Source organism: Alosa pseudoharengus, unplaced genomic scaffold (genome assembly GCF_046254945.1).
Source record: "Alosa pseudoharengus isolate Yale_2024_CS ecotype anadromous, Long Island Sound unplaced genomic scaffold, YU_APseudo_1.1 YU_APseudo_1.1_scf_20, whole genome shotgun sequence".
NCBI lineage: Eukaryota > Metazoa > Chordata > Actinopteri > Clupeiformes > Clupeidae > Alosa > Alosa pseudoharengus.
The window spans coordinates 5,274,967-5,285,099 of NW_027468664.1; positions in this window are offsets into that span (position 1 = coordinate 5,274,967).

Sequence of the window (10,133 nt, forward strand, 5' to 3'; positions counted from 1 at the left end):
TGGGTCTGATTGTCCTTTCAAGAAAGAAGATGCCTGTGTTTGGCTATCTAGGTGTGCTACAGAGGGACTTTGATAATATACTGTATATCCATCATCTCCTCAACTGCCAGGTATAATTACCCTGGATTTTAATTGCATTAAGAAGTACTACTGCAAAACGCAGGCATTGTCTTGTCTGTTGCCTGTCGCTGGAAACTACAACAGCTGTCAGACAGCCCCTAGAGGGGCCTCCCTTCCTCACAAATCTCCTAATCACATCCGTTTGCTCCTATCCATCAGCAATCTGCAAAGAACACAAAACAACAGGGATTCACACATTTCAATCTGTCAGGTGGAACAATATGCAATTGCATTCATCTTTTCCAAAAAATAAGATGAACATGTTTTCATTTCCTACATATCAAATAAAATTGCAATGTGAACAGAAAAGAATGGCATGCTTGTTTTCCTATCTGCAACTCTAGTTCTTTAAGGACATTGAAGTACAGTATGTGTACTATACTCCTGAGATGAGTGACCAACAGCTTGTATCAATGGTTTGGAAGGGAAGCTTGTGAATGCTAGCTTACTGTATATGTCCTCGTTTACAGAGAAAACCACTCTAGGTGGGTAGGATCTTTGTCATGAGATGTCTTGTGACCTTTAAAAATTGCTACTTTAACACTGTACAGTACAAACACTTGATGTGTCTGTGTAGAAGAAACAGGCTTGTTTCAGTGCAGCAGCATTTATGATGTTCCTTGTAAAGCAAAGTGCATACACACATTTCTGATTTTTTTTTAGCATGGGCATCATTAATACAGATTCTCTCTCTCTTTCTCTCTCTCTTGCTGTCTCACAAACACACAGACACACACACACACACAAGAAAAATTGCAACAAATTGAAAGCAAATAATTATATTGAAACTGTAGCCTATTTGCATGAATGGATCATATCATAATGATCAACCTGCAGCCCCATGTGTGACATTTGAAGTGCATATTTAAATATTTCTATAAGCCATGATAAACATGATGGTCCCTACAAGAATATAATGTTTGATGACATAGCCTACAGTACTGTTGGTTACAGTGCAGCCACTGTGCTTCAGGTTTTGAAAACCCATCCTACACCAAATGTATAATTAATTCCTGATTAAATTGCACTTTATCCAAATCTTCATAGCTCTAGCCATGTCCTAAATATAATTTAACAGCTTTATCAATCTAAACATTGTAACATTGTTCAGACTATTGGTCAGGGGAAGTTACAACGACTAGAGGACCCATTTCCTTTGGACCTCTTCACTGACCTAAGGGGCCTTGGGAGCCCCTCATAACAGTGCGCATTAGAGCCAATCCCACGTGTGAAGAATAGTTTCACACTGTCTCCCAAAACCTACCCGGGGCGGAGGCTTATCTCGCCCCTCTTAAGCATTAATGACACCGCAGTTGTCTCGCCTCCGGCCTGTCTGTCAACTGATCTAAACCAATCTTTTCATGCCTAAATGCCGCGTGTTTACTGACAGGGCTTATGTTCAGCAGGAGCTCTGCTGAGTCGAAAGGATGTTCATTATTCACATGTCGTGTAGTGCGACAAGGTGCGCTTTAAAAAAAAAAAAAAACATAGCCAGAGCTCCACACAGGCAGCTTATACATTAACTATACAGTATAGCTCAGGAAAGCCTGTAAACACGGCGGTCTCACGGCTGCGGTTTTACACACAGTTGTTTCAAAGAGTTGATTTTTTATGAGATAAAGGTGCAGCCCATGCACAAGATTTAAAATCATGGTAAATAGAGTTAGATGAACTAAACATTTCAGTCGTTCTCCCCAACAGACCATGCACAGAAGCTACGTTTATGAGGTAGGCTACATGCCCAGACAAGGTATTCATACATCAATCGTTTTCGTCAAGACCAATGCAGTAGATGACTCAGATGCGCATAGCTTACTCAATTATCAACCATCTTCTCTCCAACCTGAAAGAAAACGCCTCTTTAAAAATTAAAAAAAAAAAAAACATTATGCTTGTACAGGCAACCCTTCACACTTCATGGAAAATGAAACGAAGCACACTGCGTACCGTTAGATATAGTAGGCTATCACCTTACAATGTAATTCTGAAAATACTCATTAAAAAGCTATAACGATTTAATATTTCTAATATGTTATCATTTGTGCGTGGGCTTCAGCTCACATTCGCCAATCAAACAAGAATGGGAGCACATAAGCTTACACACACCTCAGCGCGCGAAATAACGGCACTTTTCGTCGTTACAACAAAGGTATGACTTATAGAGATATTTACCTGGATAAAAATAACATTTCGTGATCCCTTGTTCGGTCAGCCCAACGGATGAAGCTTGGCGTGGACTTCCTCATCGAATTTTTCCGTCTTTTATTTTGATACAAGAATCACTGCATTGGAGTCTGGAGAATGCAAGGAATGGGAGAGACGGCTGCTTATGCGGATCCCCCTGAAAACCCCGATGGGTTAACACATTTTAGACTGAGGAAATACTGAAGTTTAACGCCACAAAAATGTCACTCTCCAAGTCTTCTCTGGTAAATGTAGAGCATTTGAAAAGAATCTACAACGCTGTCAACATATAGCTATTATATATATCTTTCTCCCCGTAGTTTGTCAGTGTGAGAAGGTGCGATCTGCCTCTACACTGAGCTTTGCCTATGCTTGTCAGCTCTCGGAGACATAGCGTCACGTGTCTGATGGAGATGGGCGGGGCGGGACTACTGCTGCAGCACCTTGGACAGCGGCAGTGACAACGAAAGAGTGTGAGGAGAGCGCGCCCCTACCCTACCAACTTTAACATACCTAATCAAGCGAGAACCGCGAGAAAAAATCCCTCAAAGCCCTAACTACAGCCTTGTGGAAATACCCGCTTGAGTAGAGGGGGCAGGTGAAAAAGGTTTTACACAGAGACGTATCAAATACTAAAATTTGATCTCCACTGTAGGCTATTGCAGAAATGCAGGGATGAGCTGATGCCAAAATGCTAACACAGAGAGAGAGAGAGAGAGAGAGAGAGAGAGACTATATTCGAAACTGTGGGCCTTGGTGGTGATTCTTGGAGGTGATTCTCTGAGGTGGCTGAGAATGATTTTATCTCGACAAGATTCGCTTGTTGGCTCTCTGACAGTAGATGCAAGACAGAACTCCCAAGAGAGATACGCACCGTCAAAAGACAGAACGCTTCATTGCCTCGTCCCATTCTCATGTCAAAACATGCTTTCTTTAGCAGACCAACCGGCCGTGATAGCTACCTGTAGAGTGAAATGCGCGAGAATGTTGGGTGCCCCCTTTGATGGTGATGATGCCCGAGCTCGTGCTGGTTTTTGAATTAGTTGCGGACGTGAGCTGTATGTTCTATGTGCGAAGTAGGCCTGCTCATGACTAATGACTAAAAGCGTTCGTCAGGACGGGCGGCAAGAGAACACACAAAAGCCTCTTGAGATGGGGGCGAATTAATCAGACGAGCCCACATTTCATCAAATACTACTGAGACGTCTATCTTTTTATCTGTGTCCAGAAGACGTCACTGGCCATCATTAAACCCATAAGTTTTAGTTTTGGATGGTAATGGGCAAATCTGAATTGATCTATAAAAAAAAGACTCCATGAAACAGTAGAAACTCCCAGATTAAGAGCATACTAGTTGTTTTCAATTGGCCTAAGGCTCTCATTGGTTCACCCCATTAGAAATGTTTTCAAACAACATTACACTGGTAAAAGCAATTAACTGGAAATTGCATGGAAGACTCTACAAACCAGTTTGTGTAGCAAACATCTTGATACATTTGCATTATTTATACAGGATCTCTTTTTGCTTTGCATTCCCGGATGTCAGTAAAAATGTGGCTCATGGCACACATTCAAATAGATTGCTCCCTGTGTAACCATAGTTGTGCAGCAAACATGACATGCAAATCTCTTGGAATAAAATGACACTGTATCCAGTCCATCTTAGTGAATTCCCTATCACTGTGTGCAAGTTCACCAACTATGCCCAATGGTAAACTCTGGGATGTCAGATAAAAAACAGATTCCTGCAGCCAGCTGTGACTGTTTATGCTAATGGTTGAACTCAGTGTTCAAGGTTGCCTCAGAATGACTCTGTTCATCCACTTCAATCAGGCCCGGAGTGGGTAATCGGGAGAATCGGGAGAATCATCCAATATGGCTATTCATAGACTTTGCAAATATTATGCAAATATTGATGACAAAACTCAAGCTTGATCTGTGTATGCAGTAGCCTATAGGCCTAAAAACAAAAGTAGCCTAAGCAGCAGATCGGCCAGTCCCCCGCTGAAAATGATGAGCCCGAAATTAACTATGACTATAGGGACAAGTAGAAAGGATAATAGAGTTAACCATATGAATTAAAGTTATTTTATGGAAGAAAGAACAGTAGGCTATGACAGCAGTAGGCTACATGATCAACCTATATGGCTTGTTTGCTCAGAAGTGGGTGTAGTAAAGGAGCAAATCACCAAACAACAACATGATAGCTGACCCATGCAGAAAAAAACATGTAAACAATACAGTAGTTCAATATGCCTCTTAGTGGAATTGTGGGATACATTTCAAATGCTTTATTTCTTCCTTCCTGTTTTTGTTAACTTATCAACCTATCCTTGTGGAATAGTGGAATATTAGCCTATAATAAAAACTACAGGATAGAAAGCTGAAATGTTGCCTTATTTATCCAACTTCCACCACCACTAAAAAAGTGGGCCGGTCTTGGGCCTGAAACTCCCGGGCTGAAAAGTGGCCCTACTCCGGCCCTGACTTCAATGTGTCAGCGCTGTCATTGTTGGATGACAACTCCAGCGATGCTAGACCTCGAGACTGGAGTAACGCTCTCCTCTCTTAGTGATGCTGTGGAACATGCTGTTTACTCTACTCTAACTACACTACTAGAATTGGATTCTACTGGAATGTCTTCACAAACGCTTCGTCAAATTGTTTCCTCCTAATAATACTCTCACCTCACCTCACTCATTTCAGAAGACTCATGCACTTCTGCTCCTGGGTCAGCACTTTCCCTCCATACTGACTCTGCCATCTGCTCCATGTATGAGAAATGTGAATGGCTTCAGTAGCTCGGCGAGAGGCAGATGGGCGCTAAGTTAGGAGCTCGGATCAACTGTTTATTTCTCAGCTGAAAGTTGCAGCAAGTTCTTTCAACTCTCACTGCAAGCTTAGTGTTGCCGTTTGTAGGAATGTTTCTCTTTAAAGCTGCTTACTGTTGATGCACAAAATAAGTTCATTTGTGATAGTAAATGCATAGAAGTGTGAAAAGGTGACGGAAGGTGAAGCATTTCTTTATTGCTTACTTCCAAACCATGTCAGTGATGACCCAGTTATGTCGGCTGTGTGAACTGTCAAGAGAGGCTTGCTTATGAAGAGCTTTGCTGCCATTTCTCTCCTAACTATCCATTTGATTAGATTAGATTAGATTCAACTTTATTGTCATTTAGCAGAGTACAGGTACAGAGCCAATTAAATGCAGTTGACATCCAACGAGAAGTGCAAAGAAGCATTAAATACCAAAGTGCAGGTTGAGTACAGTATTCTGTGCAGTTATGTAGACAAGATTTGAGCTGTTCATTTCCCATTATATTCATTACATTGCATTTGCCCTGCACAAATACAGCACTGAAAGCTTTTTCGCATTATTTCTGTATGTAGTGACTATTCCAGTAAACATGCAATCAAGCGATTGAGTTCATAATGGACATCAAGAACAGGCATGTCTTGTTGCATGTAGTCAATTAGCTTGAAAGATTACCTATAGGAGGCACTCATTGGGAAGAATGTTTTAAAACACATTCCCATTTATTTCAATGATTTGTATTTCAAAAGTCAAACAGTTAGTTTTGTGCACCTTGTGCACACATAAATATGCTCGTTCCCATGTCTTTTGGAGCCCAACATTTCAAAGGAAAGTCCTCCTCCTTAGAGGAAGTGATATGAGATCAGCTAGACCCATATGCCCATGACAGCTCATGATTGCTTGCAACCTCCTGCCCAAACTCCAATACACACTTCATCTGGGAAAAGGATCAGAGTAAAGGACAAGAATATAAAATAGGCTATCAAGTCGGAAATGTTTTATGAAAGAGAATGTACTAAGTTTGAGAATGCTACTTTCCCTGAAGCCCAGAGCAGACAGGTTATGTGTAGCAAAGTAAAGATGTGTTCCTGAGCAGCGCTATATATTGCGTCTAAATTGGTATCTCCTATGCACATACTGTATATCTGCACTCATACACACTAAAACCACACACACATGCACCAAATGCACATGTCTTGCATATAAATGTGCAGTAATTTACAATTGTATGCATAGTTTTACACATACACACACACACACAGATAGACACACACACACACACACACACACACACACACACACACACATCAAAGAGCCCAAGGGTTCCCACCATCCTCCCCATTTCCCACCACCAGTCTGCATAGCGGTACCATGCCTCAATAGCACTGCTGGGGAGCACTTTTGAGCTGAGCCTTCAGGATGCAGCCATAAAACAAATTGAAAAATAAAAAGCCTGGACAGTCGTGTAATGGGAAAATCCGTAAACACTGAACCGCTGAACCATATTACCGCCGCGGCCTGCTAATGTTGCCCAGAACTGGACACAGCCAGGTCTTTGGGCTGCTGGACGAGCCTTCCCCCAGCCCCCCAGCCTGATTGTTATGTAGACCTTTGTCTTTCATCCATCTGATAAGCAGAATTGAAATCTCCCCTGCTGTTTAAGATTGTGTACTGTGCATGTATTAGGAGCTTGGACATATTTACATTCCTGTGGAGTTGTCTGTGAAGACGGCGAAAAGAGCCGGCTCTTATCTCCGGGCGCTGTTGTTTACTTCCATGGAGGGGTGGCAGCTTGACGAATGCAGTAATCAGATTGGGCAGAGATTCCTGAGCTGCAGTGAGGAGAGGGAACCCAAAAGCTGTCTTTACTCTCCTGGAGTGACAGCCCTCCACCATCACTCCCCTTTGATGGGTTGCTCACAGCAGCACGTAATCTCAAGGGGGCTCTGTAGTGGAGATTTTTGTGCTTGGATCAGTTTATGCCGAATGAACGAGTAAGAGGTTCTTGTATGAGGGTTATGATAGTAAAATAAGGCAAAAGACCTCATAAGAAAGGTTCTGTCTTACGAGATTCGCTTGTAATTACCATGATCAAAAGGAGAAAAGAAACCGATTGCTCTCACTGCTGGAATTCACTATGAAGATGCAGCTCATTACCATATGTAAGAATGCACTCTAAATCCTAATCAAGCTGCTATCAGCATTAGCAATTATATGGGTTGTTTGCATTATGGCTTACAGCGTATGCCCTTCATAAACAGACACAAACACTCACCCACATGTTTGCATGCAAATACATACTATAGGTAGATATGGATTCCTTGCAAAGCTAGAAATCAGCAGTCAACAGTGTCCCAGCTGTGCCGTACCTCATTTAAGGTCTCTCTGGATTGGCCAACTGCATTCCTATCGGACTGTGTTAAACCCCCTCCCCTCCCCACGTACACATACACCCACAGCCCCCCCCCCCCCGTAGTGCAGTCAATGTAGTCATTTCATATAGTGTGCCTGACTGTAGCGTTGAAGGACAATTGACTGTAGATTTTCAACTTGTGCTGTCAGCCATGTGCTGCTGTGCCAGAGGGATGAGTCACTGAATAGAGACTGATTCTCTCTCAGACTGGGAGTGTGTGTGTGTGTGTGTGTGTGTGTGTGTGTGTGTGTGTGTGTGTGTGTGTGTGTGTGTGTGTGTGTGTGTGTGTGTGTGTGTGTGTGTGTGTGTGTGCTTGTGTGTGTGCGTGTGCTGGTTGAAGAGTGGCGCTGGGTATTGTGTCTGGTGGTCTGATGGGACACAGCAGTAGTTATGGGGGTGTTTAGCAAGTGATAGCTCCGCAGCGTTACCGTGGCGCCGGCGGCATCGTCTGGTCAGGGAGGGAGAAGAGGGCCTGAGGAACTGCTCCCAGCACGGCTAAAAAGGGCAGGGCTTTTTTTTTTTCTCCCCCGTCGGTGGTGAAGGCCATAGAGGAGCAGGCCTGTCAGTGATTAATGGGGTGCAGGGTTTACTGTTCTTCAGGTTATGGATTTCCTGTCTGCCTCTCTCCACGGTGGCTGCCTCTCATTAAACACCGCAATCAAAAGGGGCCTCGGCAAGACCCGCGGCCTGGGGAGGGAGCAGGGAGGTGGAGGTGGAGGGGAACAACAGGACGGAGGAGAGCAAGAGAGAGAGAGAGAGAGAGATGGAGGGAGGGAGGGATGGAGGGAGGAGGAGGAGGGTAGGACCACCCACTGAGAGGCGTTGTAAGCGAGAGCGAGGCATCAGGAGGAACGGACACAGAGGAAACACAAGGAATGATATCTCAAGTCTCGCACGGAAAGACAAGAATTCCCTCAAACACCCTGCTTTCAAGGCCTATCCTATCTTAGTGCTGCGTAGAAATGCATGGCAGCTAATGTGTCACTCAGAGTAAGCACATGATATATATCTCCATGATACTGCTCATGACGTTACAAAAACTAGTCTGAAAACTGAAGAGTCATGGTCTACTTGCTATCAGTGTTTGGCCTTCATCTGTCTATTTCTCACAAAATATGAATGCCCATATAAAGACAAGTTTATTGAGTAGGTGGCCAATTGAGAGAGACGGCATAACAAAGTCAAATCTACCTGTTCAGAAGACAGTGCTTCAGGGAATAGGAGGGGAACCAGTATCACTGTTACACATATCTAGCCACACTGTAACAGCCTAATGAGAACCATTAGCAGGGTTGCCAACTCTCACGCATCTGGCGTGACACTCACGCTTTCAGCACCAATCTCACTCTCTCACGCACACTCAAGAAATGTCACGCCAAATCCATAGTTTTTTTTTGCAATCCGTTCATTTTTTGTTGATGACTAGACTAGACCACAGCATTGTTTCTAAATGACAGGATACGAGTTTAAGGCATACATATGTCTAGACCAACAGCAGGTAGGTCTAATATCCGCCTATACAACGTTCTCAGCGCAGTTTTCTCTGATTGTTGATTCGCTGACTAGGCTATTTTAATCCGGTCCGTCCGCGAAACCTTCACGGAACACGCTGCTATTTATACATGAGGCAGACCGACATAAAGTGTGGCCGCCCATTCTTCTCTAGGAACTACTCGCGAAGTAGCCTCACAGACATCACATAAAATAACCTTTTCTCATATTTTATAAGGTTATAGCCGCTATCTGCTGCGATAAACGGTTTGCGAGAAAAATAAATCAACTTTCAAGAAATACTCATATTAGGCTACTATAGCTCTGCGCTCATTTCAATTCCTATAGGAGGAATATCTCACAAACTTTTCGTTCCACACATGTCAAACCGTAAACCAGAAAAAACAACAGACCTTACCGAACACAAAGGTGTAATGCAATCCCCTGTACAATAAGCCGTTCTAGAGTAATCCGGTTTTGAAATGGTAGCAAATTTCTATATGGTCTCCAATTTTAGGCTTTAAATGTCTTAAAACTGAGCTGTGCTTAAATACCTACATATGTGTAAATATTAAAATCAGAGGATATATGCTAGCTCAGTGGTTCTTAAACTTTTTGTCTGGCGACCCCACAAAAAAAGTATGGCTAGGTCTGGCGACCCCACTTTCCCCAAACCCATTCTGATTCTTTACTCAAATACCCCCCTCAAACGTTAACAACTAAATCAAGCAAAAACTAAAAGTAATTTGTTTCTATTTACTCCATATGAACAAGAACCGAGAAAACCAAACAATCACGATTAAACAAGTGTAGGCTGCCGCCATATCAGATTAGAGCGCTATGTGCGTAGCGCGCGCACACACAAGCACGCACACACATAGCCTACACATGCAGCATTAGGCCTACAGCGTTCCATTAATTATATTTATGGCGATAACAATAACAATATTTTTTTATTTCCCTTTTCTGGTTTACTATCTTTAACAATTTCAATGGGAAGGGTGGGCATGCTTCCGTGAACATAGCAAGTTAATTCTAGGAGGAATAGCCTACTACATATGGCGACACGGATATTTTCCTCCACGGTGCTGAGCCGACATCTGTATTTTG